This window comes from Rhinatrema bivittatum, chromosome 1 (assembly GCF_901001135.1).
Source record: "Rhinatrema bivittatum chromosome 1, aRhiBiv1.1, whole genome shotgun sequence".
Classification (NCBI taxonomy): Eukaryota; Metazoa; Chordata; class Amphibia; order Gymnophiona; family Rhinatrematidae; genus Rhinatrema; species Rhinatrema bivittatum.
Window position 1 is genome coordinate 6,128,438 of NC_042615.1, and position 17,591 is coordinate 6,146,028.

Genomic DNA, 17,591 nt, shown 5'->3' on the forward strand with positions numbered 1-17,591 from the left:
TCAAAGCAATGAAGAAAGAGGTGAGCATTAGTTGTCGCAGCCGTTTGTGACCGACGGGCGTAACACATGGAGTGCCCCCTAGTCTTTCTATTATCTGAAAGAGTAAATAACCAATTCACATCTACCCGTTCTAGACCTCTCATGATCTTAAAGACCTCTATCATATCCCCCCTCAGCCGTCTCTTCTCCAAGCTGAAAAGTCCTAACCTCTTCAGCCTTTCCTCATAGGGGAGCTGTTCCATCCCCTTTATCATGTCTTTCTATATGCTCTGTGATTTTATTCTTTATAATACTTTTCATGATTTTTCTGGGCACTGAAGTCAAGCTAACTGGTCTGTAGTTTCCTGGATTGCCCCTGGAGCCCTTTTTAAATATTGGGTTACATTTGCTATCCTCCAGTCTTCAGGTACAATGGATGATTTTAATGATAAGTTACAAATTGTTACTAATAGGTCTGAAATTTCATTTTTTAGTTCTTTCAGATCCCTGGGGTGTATACCATCCGGTCCAGGTTATTTGCTACTCTTTAGTCAATTTGGCCTACTACAACTTCCAGGTGGTTTGCTTCAGTTCATCCAAATCATCACCCTTGAAAACTGTCACCAGAATGTACTTCTCCTCAACATCCTCCTAGGTAAACATCAAAGCAAAGAATTCATTTAATCTCTCTGTGCATAGTGCATCTTTCATCCAAGACTTCCATTTCTGCAACTTTGAGAGGTCCATATAAAAATCTAATTTAGGAGTCAGTATACTAAATGGCTTAGTCCCTCTTCCCACCTGTATGAAAGTGTGATTTACCCTTTGCAAATTCCACACTCGCAGCAATGCACATTCCAGTGGCAGGAACATCTGTGCATTACCGAATGCTCTAACGCATGGTATTGGGCACTCAATGTATGATTATTAAAGGGGCCACTGGCCCAGAATTAACCCCACCGTCAGATGCAAAGCCCCCGGACCTAAATCCAGCCAGAAGAATCCCCACGTGCCCCTGCCCTGCCGAAATCCAAAATGGCAGTGGGTTCATCCAAAGCTGTGCTTTACCCCTCATGTGCAGGGAAGAAGGGAGGTGTGGGTCAGCACCAGCACGGCAGAAAGTATTCTTTCTGCAGATAAAGTTTCCTGTATATATATAAAGTGTGATTTTTCTTTTTTTTTTTTAAATTCTTTATTTATAAGCTTTTCTAGATTTTACAAACCAAATCTAGTTCATAACAGAAATAGAGAATATCACAATTAATCAGACATTTTCCTCGTAGCTATTCTATTCTGTGAGTGATGTGCTAGTTTAACATCAATGATTCTAATCTCAGGCTAGAATATGGGAGTTGTTACAAAAGCATAATCAAATACATAAAAAGAAAACATAAGATTAAGCGGACACAAGACACCTACTATTCTTTTATAATTATGTCTGGGGATGATGTAAGGTGTTTTTCTGATTCGATAAACCTTACTAATTGCTCTGGCATGAAAAAGATATTACATCATCCCTGCTTTTAACTAAACATTTGCAGGGAATACGTAATAAAAATGTATAGCCTAAGGCAATCATTTCTTGACGTAGAGCTAGAAAATTTTTACGTCTTAGCTGAGTTACTAGCGCTAGGTCTGGAAATATCTTAACATTCAAGTCATAATATTTAATGGGATATTTTCTGAAGTATACTTTCATTATCTTGTTTACATCAAAAGTTGTAACTAGAGAGATCAACAGCGTCCCTTTATCAATTACTACTGTTTCTGAGTTCGTCAGATCATCTTGGAACGGCATGCTGGAGTCTCTATTTACTCTTCTAGAGATAGGTAAAAAGTAACAAGTATTCACAACAGGCATATCCACATCCGTGAAGCCCAAAACCTCACAGAAAAAACTTTTTAAGGGTAATAATTACAGTGTCTCTCCTACAATTCGTGGGAAATGCAATATGCGAAGATTTTAACTCTTTGCATTATTTTCAAAACTCTCTATACGTCTTGCCAGTATTTCTCGATCCTTGACTACTGTTGCTTTAAATTCCTGGGTTTTTTCATCGTTTTTTTTCCAACTGAAAGAGCCTATTATTTGCCACCTTTAATTTCTCTTTCACTTCAGTCAAATCCTGGTGTTTAATATTAGCTTGGTCTAGCTTTTGGTAGGCCATTCTCATCTCAGTCTTAAACCCTACTACCAAATCCCAGAGTCCATCTAGGGTCACCACAGGGGGATGGGACGGGTCACCACCGGCTCCGCCAAGTGCACCAGTCTCCCCCGTACCTGCTATACCACATAGTCCGGGTTCGATGGTGGTTTCTCCGGGTCTCTCTCCCCGCCTCGATGCTTCTCCTGCATGCTCATAGTGTGTGATTTATTTCTGCACATAGATCATGTTTTACTGTGTACATTTTCGGGTTTGTGTGCATTTTTTTAGCTGCTGATGCATAAGCATAGGGAATGAAAACAAATTAGCTTGTGTGTTAAGAAACCTTGTGCTGAATTTCAGGCACTGTTTAAACGCTCAGCTGTTTGCATCATCCTTTATGTTAAGCAATGCAATGTGCACAGAGTTTTTACTCATTTCTGATCTAGGGCGAGACCAACACCTTCTCCGGCTGATGGCACAGGTGATTCCCTCTCCAGATGTTCTCAAGATATCTCTGTCAGAGGCACTCTCCGAAGTCACTGGGGACAGAAAGAAAGCTACCAAACATCATTATGTCAGTATTGTTTGTTATAGTAGGGGTGGTGCAGGACAGGAATGAGGTGCATTGATAGGCACGGGTGGGATGCCAGTATTGTTATAGTAGGGGTGGTGCAGGACAGGAATGAGGTGCATTGATAGGCACGGGTGGGATGTCAGTATTGTTATAGTAGGGGTGGTGCAGGACAGGAATGAGGTGCATTGATAGGCACTGGTGGGATGTCAGTATTGTTTGTTATAGTAGGGGTGGTGCAGGACAGGAATGAGGTGCATTGATAGGCACGGGTGGGATGTCAGTATTGTTATAGTAGGGGTGGTGCAGGACAGGAGTGAGGTGCATTGATAGGCACTGGTGGGATGTCAGTATTGTTTGTTATAGTAGGGGTGGTGCAGGACAGGAATGAGGTGCATTGATAGGCACGGGTGGGATGCCAGTATTATTATATTAGGGGTGGTGCAGGACAGGAATGAGGTGCATTGATAGGCACGGGTGGGATGCCAGTATTGTTATAGTAGGGGTGGTGCAGGACAGGAATGAGGTGCATTGATAGGCACTGGTGGGATATCAGTATTGTTATAGTAGGGGTGGTGCAGGACAGGAATGAGGTGCATTGATAGGCACTGGTGGGATATCAGTATTGTTATAGTAGGGGTGGTGCAGGACAGGAATGAGGTGCATTGATAGACACTGGTGGGATATCAGTATTGTTATAGTAGGGGTGGTGCAGGACAGGAATGAGGTGCATTGATAGGCACTGGTGGGATATCAGTATTGTTATAGTAGGGGTGGTGCAGGACAGGAATGAGGTGCATTGATAGACACTGGTGGGATATCAGTATTGTTATAGTAGGGGTGGTGCAGGACAGGAATGAGGTGCATTGATAGGCACTGGTGGGATATCAGTATTGTTATAGTAGGGGTGGTGCAGGACAGGAATGAGGTGCATTGATAGGCACTGGTGGGATATCAGTATTGTTATAGTAGGGGTGGTGCAGGACAGGAATGAGGTGCATTGATAGGCACTGGTGGGATATCAGTATTGTTATAGTAGGGGTGGTGCAGGACAGGAATGAGGTGCATTGATAGACACTGGTGGGATATCAGTATTGTTATAGTAGGGGATGCTGCAGAGAATGAGTGAGGTGCATTGATAGGCACGGGTGGGATGTCAGTATTGTTATAGTAGGGGTGGTGCAGGACAGGAATGAGGTGCATTGATAGGCACTGGTGGGATATCAGTATTGTTATAGTAGGGGTGGTGCAGGACAGGAATGAGGTGCATTGATAGGCACTGGTGGGATGTCAGTATTGTTATAGTAGGGGTGGTGCAGGACAGGAATGAGGTGCATTGATAGGCACGGGTGGGATGCCAGTATTGTTATAGTAGGGGTGGTGCAGGACAGGAGTGAGGTGCATTGATAGGCATGGGTGGGATGTCAGTATTGTTATATTAGGGGTGATGCAGGACAGGAATGAGGTGCATTGATAGGCACGGGTGGGATGTCAGTATTATTATAGTAGGGGTGGTGCAGGACAGGAATGAGGTGCATTGATAGGCATGGGTGGGATGTCAGTATTGTTATAGAGGGCTGATGCATGGCAGGAATGAGGTGCATTGGCAGGGCTGCGAGCGGGTCTAAGTATTGCAATAGTAGTGGGGGTGCAGCGCAACACTGAGGTGCACTAAAAGGGCTGGTTAGGGTCTCAGTATTGTTATAGTAGAGGTGGTGCAAGACAGAAGTGAGGTGCATTGACAGTGTTGGATGGGGGTCTCACTATTGTTATAGTAGGGATGGTGCAGAGCAGGAATGAGGTGTCTTGACAGGGCTGGGTGGGAGTCTCTGTATTGTTCTAGAAGTTGAGGTGCAGGACAGGAGTGAGGTGCATTGCCAGGGCTGGGTGGGGGGGGTCTCAGTTTTGCTATAGTAGTGGGGGTGCAGTGCAGCACTGAGGTGCACTGACAGGGCTGTTAAGTCTCAGTATTGTTATGATAGGGGTAGTGCAGGACAGGAATGAGGTGCATTGGTAGGGCTGGATGGCAATCATAGTATTGTTATAGACGGGGATATGTAGGGCAAGATGATGTGCATTGACATTGCCGGATGAAGGTCAGGAACGTTATAGTAGGAGTGGTGAAGGGCAAGATTGTGGAGCATTGCAAAGGCTGGGTGAGGTTGCAGTATATTGTTATAGTAGGGGTGGCGCAGGTTAGGAGTGAGGTGCATTAGCAGGATGGGGTAGGGGTTTCATTATTGTTATAGATATGGTGCATGGTAGGTTTGAGGGCTGGGGTTCTCAGTATTGTTATAGTAGTGATGCTGCAGGGCAGGAATGAGGTGCATTGGCAGGGCTAGGTGGGGGACTCGGTATTATAGTAGGTGAGGTTTAGAGCAGAACTGAGGTGCACAGGCTGTGCAGGATGGAGGTCTCACTATTGATATAGTGGTGATGGTACAGGGGAGGATTGAGGTGCATTGACAGTGTTGGCTGGGGTCTCAGTACTGATATAGTAAGAACATAAGATTTGCCATGCTGGGTCAGACCAAGGGGCCATCAAGCCCAGCATCCTCTTTCCAACAGAGATTAAACCATGCCACAAGAACCTGGCAATTACCCAAACACTAAGAAGATCCCATGCTACTGATGCAATTAATAGCAGTGACTATTCCCTAAGTAAACTTGATTAATAGCAGTTAATGGACTTCTCCTCCAAGAACTTATCCAAACCTTTTTAAACCCAGCTACACTAACTGCACTAATCACCTCCTCTGGCAACAAATTCCAGAGCTTAATTGTGCTTTGAGTGAAAAATAATTTTCTCCGATTAGTCTTAAATGTGCTACTTGCTAACTTCATGGAATGCCCCCTAGTCCTTCTATTATCTGAAAGAATAAATAACCGAATCACATCTACCTGTTCTAGACCTCTCATGATTTTAAACACCTCTATCATATCCCCCCACAGCCGTCTCTTCTCCAAGCTGAAAAGTCCTAACCTCTTTAGTCTTTCCTCATAGGGGAGCTGTTCCATCCCCTTTATCATTTTGGTTGCCCTTCTCTGTACCTTCTCCATCGCAACTATATGTTTTTTGAGTTGCGGTGACCAGAATTGTACACAGTATTCAAGGTGCGGTCTCACCATGGAGCGATACAGAGGCATTATGACATTTTCCGTTTTATTCACCATTCCCTTCCTAATAATTCCTAACATTCTGTTTGCTTTTTTGACTGCTGCAGCACACTGAGCTGACGATTTTAAAGTATTATCCACTATGATGCTTAGATCTTTTTCCTGGGTGGGAGCTCCTAATATGGAACCTAACATCGTGTAACTACAGCAAGGGTTATTTTTCCCTATATGCATCACCTTGCACTTGTCCAGATTAAATTTCATCTGCCATTTGGATGCCCAATCTTCCAGTCTCGAAATGTCCTCCTGCAATTTATCACAATCCGCTTGTGATTTAACTACTCTGAATAATTTTGTATCTGGAAATCTGATTATCTCACTCATCGTATTCTTTTCCAGATCATTTATATATATATTGAAAAGCACTGGTCCATGTACAGATCCCTGAGGCACTCCACTGTTTACCCTTTTCCACTGAGAAAATTGACCATTTAATCCTACTCTCTGTTTCCTGTCTTTTAGCCAGTTTGTAATCCACGAAAGGACATCGATTCCTATCCCATGACTTTTTACTTTTCCTAGAAGCCTCTCATGAGGAACTTTGTCAAACGCCTTCTGAAAATCCAAGTATACTATATCTACCGGTTCACCTTTATCCACATGTTTATTAACTCCTTCAAAAAAGTGAAGCAGATTTGTGAGGCAAGACTTGCCCTGGGTAAAGCCATGCTGACTTTGTTCCATTAAACCATGTCTTTCTATATGTTCTGTGATTTTGATGTTTACAACACTTTCCACTATTTTTCCTGGCACTGAAGTCAGGCTAACCGGTCTGTAGTTTCCCGGATCACCCCTGGAGCCCTTTTTAAATATTGGGGTTACATTGGCCACCCTCCAGTTTTCAGGTACAATGGATGATTTCAATGATAGGTTACAAATTTTAACTAATAGATCAGAAATGTCATTTTTTAGTTCCTTCAGGTGATTTGCTAGTCTTTACTTTGTCAATCTGCCCTTGAAAATCATCTCTGGAACTGGTATCTCTCCAACATCCTCATTAGTAAACACAGAAACAAAGAATTCATTTAGGGTCGGATTTTCAAAAGGTAACGCATGCCAGGCCTATTTTCAAAAGACCCGGCGACGCGTGTATGTCCCGGGGCTTTACTAAAGGGGTAGGAAAGGGGCAGGGGCGGGGTCAGGGTCTCCAGGCACAGCGGCCATTTGCCTCTGTGCTTGGGATCGTGCACTGGCAGTCGGCCAGCATGCGTAACTTACTTCAGCCCCAGGGCTGAAGTAAGTTTTGTAATAAAAGACAGAAAAAAGAAAAGGTAGGGGGGAAAGGGTGGGGGAGGTAGGGGAATGGAAGGGAAGGTGGGGTGGGGGGTAGGGAAGTTCCCTCCCAGGCCGCTCTGAAATCTTAATAAAGCCTAAATGAAGGTGTCAGCAAGCCCGATGTTGTGTGATTCAAAATGAACCAACCGGTCTTCTCAATCATTCACCTTCATAAAAAATCACTTTATTACGCTCTTCAAAAATCTTCAAAATTTGTTTTTATCTTTTTTGTATATTTTTAAAAAATTTTTATATCCCCAATCCATAGAGAATGTTCAACAGCAATCCCTTAAATAATTACCGTGAAAAACATGCCTATAACACGGCCGATGTTTTGCAACAGCAGTGCTTCTTCAGGGGCATATAAAACTTCATTACAAAAGAAGGAGTATGTGCCTGCAAACATGATATCAAAAATCCTTTCAAACCAGTGCAATACCAACAATAAGAAGCAACAGTACTTATCTTTTTAAATGGCTACCATTTCAGTCTGGACTCAGCGACTCAGCCATCTCTTCACAGAATGGAGGAACCAAAGCCAACGTTGATGAAACTTTAAAAACATAGCAGACGTGGGACGTAAGTCACTAAAATGCAAATAAGAAGTAATAGGGCAACCCATCATATAATGCTTCCAATCAGAATAGAAGTTATTAATGTGCGTTAAAGATAATGCGTAGATGAGAAACCAGAGAAAAAAACTTTGTTAACCCAAGAAAACATGTAAATCCAAGTCTGTGTTCAGGCCATTAGGAATTACAGTCTTTAATTTTATTTGTAGGGTTTTATATACCGTTATTTGGTAGAGCCATCATAACGGTTGTTCTAATCTTAACAGTTGCAATTCACGATTTCCCCCTCGCCAATGTACCAATACTTGATCAATAGCACAAAACAACAAATCTTCAAACTGATGTCCAACTTGAATGCAATGAGAGACCAAGGGTTCATCCACCCAAGCATGGTTTATATTAGAGCGGTGTTCAATCATGCGGGTTTTTAATATTTGCTTGGGTTTCCCAATGTATATGAGATCACAAGGGCATTTTATCAAGTAAATCTCCAGAGATGACAAACAGGAAGTGTTATATTTTAGGTAGATCTTAAACCCAGATATTAATTCCAAAACTTGTAACCGACATAGAAGCCAAACATACAGAGCACATCTGACAAGGCTGGTGAGAACTGGTGGTCGCTTCCTTGGGATTCGGTGAACTAAAAAAATCAGTGTACCAAAATGTCTCTCAAATTTGTAGCATGGGAAAAGGTAATGCGCGGAGGAGATTGAAAAATGTCATGAATTTGCAAAATATGCCAATTTTTCAAAATTGATGTTCAAATTAATTTGGCCTCTGGGGAAAAAGGGAGAATGCATGTGTGACATGATGAATCTTCAATGGGTCGGGGAAGAAAAAGCCATTCGCAGTGAGGAAACTTAACTCACAAATAAGCTTTGCGAACACAAGAACGTGGATATCCTCTTTGTAAAAATTGTTCTAACAATGCTTTTGATTGTTTCTCAAAGTCTGCAGTAGTAGTATAAAGACGTCTCAACTGAATAAATTGACTAACCGGGAGACTTGCCTTTAGTGCACGTGGGTGAGCACTTTCAAAATGTAAGTAAGTGTTAGAACACACAAGTTTATGGTAAATAGAAGTGATGAACCCATCACCGGTCATTTCTATCTAAAAAAGAAATGGACTTATATTGGATATTTGCTGTAAATCGCAGACTGGGATTGCAGGTATAACGGGGCCGACTCGCCTCGTGCGGGGAGGGTCCCCCCCTTAACATGGCGTCTGCCGAAGGGAGGGACCCCCCACTACCCTACCTGGCGTCCGGGGGATCTCCGCGGCGGCGCGCGATTCCCCACGGGCGGGGAGCAGCGGACGTCATCGCGTTGATGACGCGCCGGCGCCGCCACGCACGTCATCGACGCGATGACATCAGCCCGGGGTCTCTCGAGAGACCCGGGGGCCTTTAAAGGGCCGGCGAGCGCAGGCCTTGGCCTTTTTCCTTGCCTGCGCTCGCCGGTTCCCCACCCACCCACCCAGAGGAATAAAAGGATGCCGCAAAGAGGCGGAGTCAGTCGGAGACAAGGGGAGAAGAGGACAAGGTACATCTTGACAATAAAGGAAGGACTCGTCGCAGCAAGGCGGGGGTACCCGAGTCGGTAGGTAAGGGGGGACCTCGAGGACACGGTCAGGAGGGACCGGAAGTCCTCGGGAAAAGAAAGTGCGTGTATTCAGGCGTGGGCGGCCTGGAGAAATGGTCCCCTGGCTTGGTCACGGCGGGGGGCCGGTAAGATGGTGGCGGACTGGCTTAAACGGCGGACGCCGGTTTTGACGCCCGGAATGCACTAGGGTTGAGAGCACAGACGGCTCGGGTACCGGTAATGTAATTATGTTGATTCATGTTAATTAATGTTAATAAATGCTGTGGCCTTTGTTTCACCAAAGATGGAGTGCGGTGTGATATGTGGGGCGTTAGGGGGAGGAGACATGTGGGGGGGGGGGGTGTGCGGGGGGACGGCCACGGAAGTGCAGACTGCCAATGTTATTAACCAATTTAGAAAATCCCCAAATGCATCAACTGTACCTCGCCATAAAACAAAATAATCATCGATGTAACGTTTCCAGGTAACCAATTGATCATGAAAATAATGATGAGTAAGCCATTCATCCTCAAAAGCACTCATATACAAATTGGCTAAATCTGGGGCCATGGTAGCCCCCATAGTGGTCCCACAAATCTGTTGGAAAAATGTGGAATAAAAAGAAAAACAAATCTTTTTCAAAGCAATCTCTAAAAGTTGTAATAAAAAACCACTGGGAATTCGATGTGGCCGAGGTCTTTTATCAAAGTAAGTATTAGCTACTTCAATAGCTTGATCCTGAGGAATTGATGTATATAGTGCTTCAACGTCCAAAGTAGCTAGCTTCAAGTCAGTGGTGTCTACTCTTAGTTGTTCCAAAAAGACTACCATGTCAGAGGAATCTCATATAAAGGAGGACATTTGTAGAACAAAGGGTGCCAAAATTGATAAATGAACTGTGAAAGCGGTTCTAACAAAGATCCACAACTACAGACAATTGGACAACCTGGTTGTTGTTGTAAATTTTAATGAATTTTTGGTAAGGTGTAAAAAACCGGAACTCGAGGGTGTGTTTTTACCAAATATTTAGCTTTTTTCAAAGTAAGAACACTTGATTTGAAACTAGATCAACCAAGCCAGAAATAATTTTCTGCAACTCGCTAGTGGGATCTTGAGCTATCGGTACATAAAATGGTGAGTCCATTAATTGATGAAGTATCTCATGTTCATAAGAGGCATGATCTTGAATAACAATTTTGCCCCCTTTATCAGCTGATTTTATAATTAAATGTTCAGCTGAATATAGCTCTTGAAGAACTGTCTTTTCTGCATGTATCAAATTATAAAAGTGCTTAGAAGATGTAGAAGTTGATAAGGAGGAAATTTCCTGGGAGACCAGCTGATAGAAAAACTTTTATAGCTGGTTCTTCTGGACCAGGAGGAATCCAAGTTGAAGGATTTGACATTATTGATATATCAGAACTAGTAGGATGTGAAGGAAAGAAATGTTTCAACTGGTTTTCACAGTAATTATTTAAGGGATTGCTGTTGAACATCCTCTATGGATTGGGGATATAAACATTTAAAAAAATATACAAAAAAGAAAAACACAAATTTTGAAGATTTGATTTTATGAAGGTGAATGATTGAGAAGACTGGTTGGTTCATTTTGAATCACACAACTTCTGGCTTGCTGACACCTTCATTTAGGCTTTATTAAGATATAAATTTGTAGTTCCCATTGGTTTTGACTTGGTAATTGAAATCTCCCATTATAACTGCACTGACAAATTGGTTTGCTTCCCTGATTTCTCTTAGCATTTCATCACCTGTTTGACCATTTTGGCCAGGTGGATGGTAGTATACTCCTATCACTATACTCTTACCCAACACATGGGATTTCTACCCATATAGATTCTACTAAGCATTTAGTCTCTTGTATGATCTTTGGACTCTGTTGGACTCTATACCCTCCCGGACATAAAGTGCCACATCCCCACCAAGTTGATCCTCCCTATCATTGCGATATAATTTGTACCCTGATATAGCACTGTCCCATTGGTTATCCTCCTTCCACCAAGACTCTGTGATGCCAATTATGTCAATCTCATCATTTGCTGCTGTACACTCTAACTCTCCCATCTTACTTCTTAGACTTCTGGAATTGGATTACAGACATTTCAAATAGTGCTTTTTGTTTGTATTAACAACCTGCTTTTCAGTTCTTAGGGATAATTTGGAAATCATTAGCTTTGGCGATTTTTTACATGTAGGCACATGGACTACGTTTGCTTTTATAGGAGTCTCTCTGTTGGGATGCCCTAACTCTCCTGTTTCATTAGTATCCTTTAAGGATACATTTCTCCGAACCATGCACTGCTGAGCGACTGTCGGCTTTCCCCTTTGTTCTAGTTTAAAAGCTGCTCTATCTCCTTTTTAAAGGTTAGCGTCAGCAGCCTGGTTCCACCGTGGTTAAGGTGGAGCCCATCCCTTCAGAAAAGACTCTCCCTTCCCCAAAAGGTTCCCCAGTTCCTTAAAAAACTGAAACCCTCTTCCCTGCACCATCGTCTCATCCACACATTGAAACTCTGGAGCTCTGCCTGCCTCTGGGGACCTGCGCGTGGAACAGGGAGCATTTCAGAGAATGCTTCCCTGGAGGTTCTGGATTTCAGCTTTCTACTAAGAGCCTAAATTTGGCTTCCAGAGCCTCTCTCCCACATTTTCCTTTGTCGTTAGTGCCCACATGTACCACAACAATCAGCTCCTCCCCAGCACTGTCTATAATCCTATCTAGGTGAAGCGTGAGGTCTGCCACCTTCTCACCAGGCAGGCAAGTTACCAGGCGATCCTCATGTCCACCAGCCACCCTGCTATCTACATTTCTAATAATCGAATCACCAACTATGATGGCCGACCTAACCCTTTCCTCCTGGGCAGTAGCCCTGGGAGACTTGTCCTCAGTGCGCGAGGACAATACATCACCTAGAGAGCAAGTCCTTGCTACTGGGTCACTTTCTGCTACACCAGGGTGATGTTCTCCAACCGAGAGACCTTTCTGATCGAAGGCAGCACTGGGGCTGCCAGACTGGATGTGGGACTTGATACTATGACCGTGAAGGTCTCCTCAATGTACCTCTCTGATGCCTTAGCTCCTCCAAGTCTGCCACTCTAGCCTCCAGATATTCGATTCATTCCCTGAGAGCCAGGAGCTCCTTGCACCAGGTGCACACATACAATCTCTCACCGGCGGATAAAAATTCATGCATGTGACACTTAGTGCAAAAGACTGGAAAGCCACTCTCTTGCTGCTGGACTGCTGCCTTCATCTTAATTTTGTTGCGTTCCTAGTTAAGTTTAGGATACTAAGGGAGTTGGAATTAGAGTACTTTAAATGTACAGGTGTATTTACTAATTAATCTGCTATTGTCCTACAAGAGAATGATTAAACTCTCAATAAGTACTGGTACAACAGTATGATTTAGATAATACCATGATTGATTTTTAATGAGAAAGTGTTTCCTGCCTAAAAATCAAGGGTTGAGTAGGGGTGGGTGGGAAAGACAGACACTAGAATTAACTCCTTCTGACTTGCTTATTATCTCAGAAACATGCAAACTCTGCAGAATATCCCACTATTTCACCTTTCTTCAAACTTTTTTAAGTCCAAAGATTTCCCCAAGCTATACTTACCAATTCTCTTCAACCACCATTAAATTGATCTTCACTCGAAGACTTGAAGGGTTTGAGATTCAGCGCGCGATTCCGGTCCTCTTCTATTGCAAAGGATACAGGGCCTCTGGAAGCTGGGGCTGTGGAATTCAAACCCTGGATTGCTCACTATGACCTCTGGTATCCTGTCCAGGGGGAAACTGGGAGCAGTATATAGATAAGCCTTCTGGTCAAGAGGAGTGAGTTGCATTGACAGTGTTGGCTAGGGGTCTTGGTATTGATAACATAGTGATGGTACAGGGCAGTAATGAGGTGCATTGACAAGGCTGAGTGGGGGTCTAAGTATTGCTGTAGTAGTCGAGTGCAGTGCAGCACTGAAGTGCATTAGCAGGGCTGGTTAGAATCTCAGTATTGTTATAGTAGAGCTGGTGTAGGACAGGATTGAGGTGCATTGGCAGGGCTGGGTGGAAGTCTCAGGATTGTTATAGTAGGGGGGGTGCTACAGGACAGGTTTGAGGTGCATTGGCATGGCTGGGTGGGGGTCTCAGTATTGTTATGGTAGAGCCGGTGTAGGACAGGATTGAGGTGCATTAGCAGGACTGGTTAGAATCTCAGTATTGTTATAGTAGAGCTGGGTGTAGTACAGGTTTGAGATGCATTACCATGGCTGAGTGGGGGTCTCAGTACTGTTATAGAGGTGGTGAATAGCAGGAATGGGTGGGGGTCTCAATATAGTTATAGAGCTGGTGTAGGACAGGATTGAGGTGCATTGGCATGGTTGGTTGGGGTCTCAGGATTGTTATAGTGGGGGGGGGGGGGTGCTACAGGGAAGGAATAAGGTGCATTGGCAGGACTGTGTGTGAGAGGGATTTATCTCAGTCTGTCTGATGTCACTTCCTTTCTTTATTAGGGGCCGATGCAATAAAGGTGCGTAAAATGCGGGCACTGAACAGTCAGCGCCCGCTCCCTTAATGCGCACATGGTGCCCGAAGGGGGGGGGGGGGGGGGTGAACACCAAGCAATATTTAAATTAGGGGGTGGCAGCTGCCTGTCTGCCAGTAATGAAAATGGCCCCCCAGTTTACCGGCGTCACTCTTCATAACTCGGTGGCGTGCGGAGTTATTTTATTTACTTTATAATAGAAGTACAGGAAAGAGGTTTTTTCTGTTGTCCTGTATTTCTTTTCAGTGCTCCAGGCAGGCGTTCATACCTGAGCGATGAATGTGCATCCCAGACGCACATTTATCTTTATGCACTGGGCGTGAATGAGTAATAGCCTTGCTCAGATGCATTTCCACGTGATGCGCGCTCTCTCATTCGCTCTGCGTTTCATGTGCATTAAATAGGCGCTGGTCCACCTATTGGATTAGGGTATTGATTAGCGCCTATTCTACCCACGTCTAACTGCTCGTTAAGAGTGCGCTCGGAATATTTCATCGGCCCCTTAGTGCGAAACCATGCCCCCGATATGCCAGCCCCTCCTCTTTTTCCTATTCCCTGTGCTCGTAAGCTTCTTTATTCAGTGGCTGGAAAGGCCAGGGCAGCTTTGCTCATACATAACATGAAATGCATATGTGACAATCTGCTCTGACCATGCACCCCCTGGCCTGTGCAAGGTGAATCCTTCTGTCCAGTCAGGAGGCTGCCCAGCAGCGGCCCCGCTCCCTAAGGGCAAGCGAGAGAAGCTGCTCCTTGCTGTCTGCCTCCAGCTCACTTTTTATGGCCCTCCCCCCTAGGCCACCCCCCCCCCCCAATCATGGGCCGAGTAAACACTGCAGTCCTCTCATTGATAACTGCCCAACCCCTCCCCCTTCTACCAGGGACTGGGAGGCCAATGTGCCCATGGCATTAGCTGCAACCCCCTCCCCCCCCCCATCATTGCTGTTGAAGTTGCACCCCTTCTTGTGCTAGTGAGGTGCTCTCTGCTGCCATGAGAAAACCCTCTCCCTCTCTCTGGCTCCTGTTGTAGCCGACTATTGGATGTGATGGGTGGGGTCTCTGTGGTGGGTGGGGTCTCTGTGATGGGTGGGGCCTCTGTGGTGGGTGGAGTCTCTGTGGTGGGTGGGGCCCCCTGCACCCTTGCTGGCCTGGTTCTAAGTCCCCTGGCACTTCCTGCTGCCCTCTTGAGGTCCGGCCCTTTTATGCTTCCTGCCCAGTGTTAGCCCTAGCTCCCTCCCTCCCCGTTCTCCATTTAAATGGGCTGGGCCTCCTATGGAGGCTGCGCCTTCCAGTCTCTGTTTCCCGAAGCTCAGATGAGCTCTGTCAGAAGCTGCACTGCAGACTCTTCCTCTTCCATCCCATGGACTTGTGGAGAAGAGAGAGAAAATTATTATTATTTTTTTGCTTGTGTTTGGGGAGGGGCCCCCATGGCCCTGAATGTGCCCCTGAAAGTGCCCGCTGGAGGCCCATGGTTTAGAGAAGGCTGAGGAGGAGCTATCAAAGCCCCAGTGCTGCTGTTAGGGGCAGGGCTGAGAACGCTCACTAATCTCACTAATGCAGCCCACTCTTCTCCCCCCCATAATCCTACCGACTGCAGCAGCCCAATGGCACGCACTCATCTCCTTAAGCCTTTCTGCTGCTTTGTCTTTCCATCAATGCCTTGGGGGGTTCCCTGCCACCTTTGCTTCTGTCTTCCCCCTTCGTGGTGACTCGGGCTACACTTGGTGCTGCTTTACCCCTCTCCTGCTGCCTTAAGGTGCCTGTGCCAGTGTTGGTGCCCTGTTGGTGCTCTGGGATGTATTTGCCACTCTCGGGATGCCTTGGGGAGCTCTGCCACTCCTGGTACCAATTTGACCCTTTACAGTTCCTTGGGCTATTCCTGACACATTTCATGCCACTTTGACACAATCTTGTTGCCTTGGTGTCCTCTTCCCCATTCTGATGATTCCCACCCTCAAGCCTCATCAGCAGTGATTGGAAAACTCCAATATTGGAGCTCAAAGTAGGCCGCATTATTATCCTAGGAAAAGGACTTTGGAGTCCTGGTAGAGAAATGCTTGAGCTCCTCAGCTCAGTGTGCGGCAGTGGTTGGTAAAGCAACCAGAATATTAGGAATGATCTGGAAAGGAATGGAGAATAAAATGGAAAATATATTGCCCATGTATCACTCCATGGTGCGACCGCATCTTGCGTATCCTGTGCAGGTCTGGTCACCCCATCTCAAGAAAGACGGAGCAGACCTAGAAAAGGGGCAGCGGAGGGTGACAGAAATGATAAAGGGTAAGGAGCATCTCTGTTATGATGCGAGGCTACGCAGGCCAGGGCTCTTCAGCTTGGAAAAGAGAGGGGACGGGATAGAAGTTTATAAAGTCATGAGCTGGGTGGAAGGGGTGAATAAAGGATGGTTATTTACCCTTTCAAATACTAAACCAAGGGGACAGTGCATGAAAGTCACAAGCAGCAGATTCAGAGCAGGTCATGGAAAGTACTTGGTCACTCCACGCACTATCAAGCTGTTGTTGGAGGACGTAATCAAGGCGACGAGCACAGTATAATTCAAAAGAGATTTGGATAAGTTCCTGGAGGAAAAGTCTATAAACGGTTCTTAGCAAGGTAGATTTGGGAAAGCCAGCACTTATCCCCGGGAGTGAGATACAAGAAAGATATCAACTATTGGGGATCTGCTGGATTCTTCTGACACAGACAGGATGCTGGGCTGGATGGACCTTGTTCTGACCCAGCCTGGCACTTCTTATGTTCTTATGTACAGGATGCTGGGCTGGAGGGACCTTGCTCTGACCCAGCCTGGCACTTCTTATGTTCTTATGTACGGGATGCTGGGCTGGATGGACCTTGCTCTGACCCAGCCTGGCACTTCTTATGTTCTTATGTACAGGATGCTGGGCTGGATGGACCTTGCTCTGACCCAGCCTGGAACTTCTTATGTTCTTATGTACAGGATGCTGGGCTCGATGGACCTTGGTCTGACCCAGCCTGGCACTTCTTATGTTCTTATGTACAGGACGCTGGGCTCAATGGACCTTGCTCTGACCCAGCCTGGCACTTCTTATGTTCTTATGTACAGGATGCTGGGCTGGATGGACCTTGCTCTGACCCAGCCTGGCACTTCTTATGTTCTTATGTACAGGACGCTGGGCAGGATGGACCTTGCTCTGACCCAGCCTGGCACTTCTTATGTTCTTATGTACAGGATGCTGGGCTGGATGGGCCTTGCTCTGACCCAGCCTGACACTTCTTATGTTCTTATGTACAGGATGCTGGGCTGCATGGACCTTACTCTGACGCAGCCTGGCACTTCTTATGTTGTTATGTACAGGATGCTGGGCTGGATGGACCTTGCTATGACCCAGCCTGGCACTTCTTATGTTCTTATGTACAGGATGCTGGGCTGGAGGGACCTTGCTCTGACCCAGCCTGGCACTTCTTATGTTCTTATGTACGGGATGCTGGGCTGGATGGACCTTGCTCTGACCCAGCCTGGAACTTCTTATGTTCTTATGTACAGGATGCTGGGCTGGATGGACCTTGCTCTGACCCAGCCTCGCACTTCTTATGTTCTTATGTACATGATGCTGGGCTGGATGGACCTTGGTCTGACCCAGCCTGGCACTTCTTATGTTCTTATGTACAGGATGCTGGGCTGGATGGACCTTGCTCTGACCCAGCCTGGCACTTCTTATGTTCTTATGTACAGGATGATGGGCTGAATGGACCTTG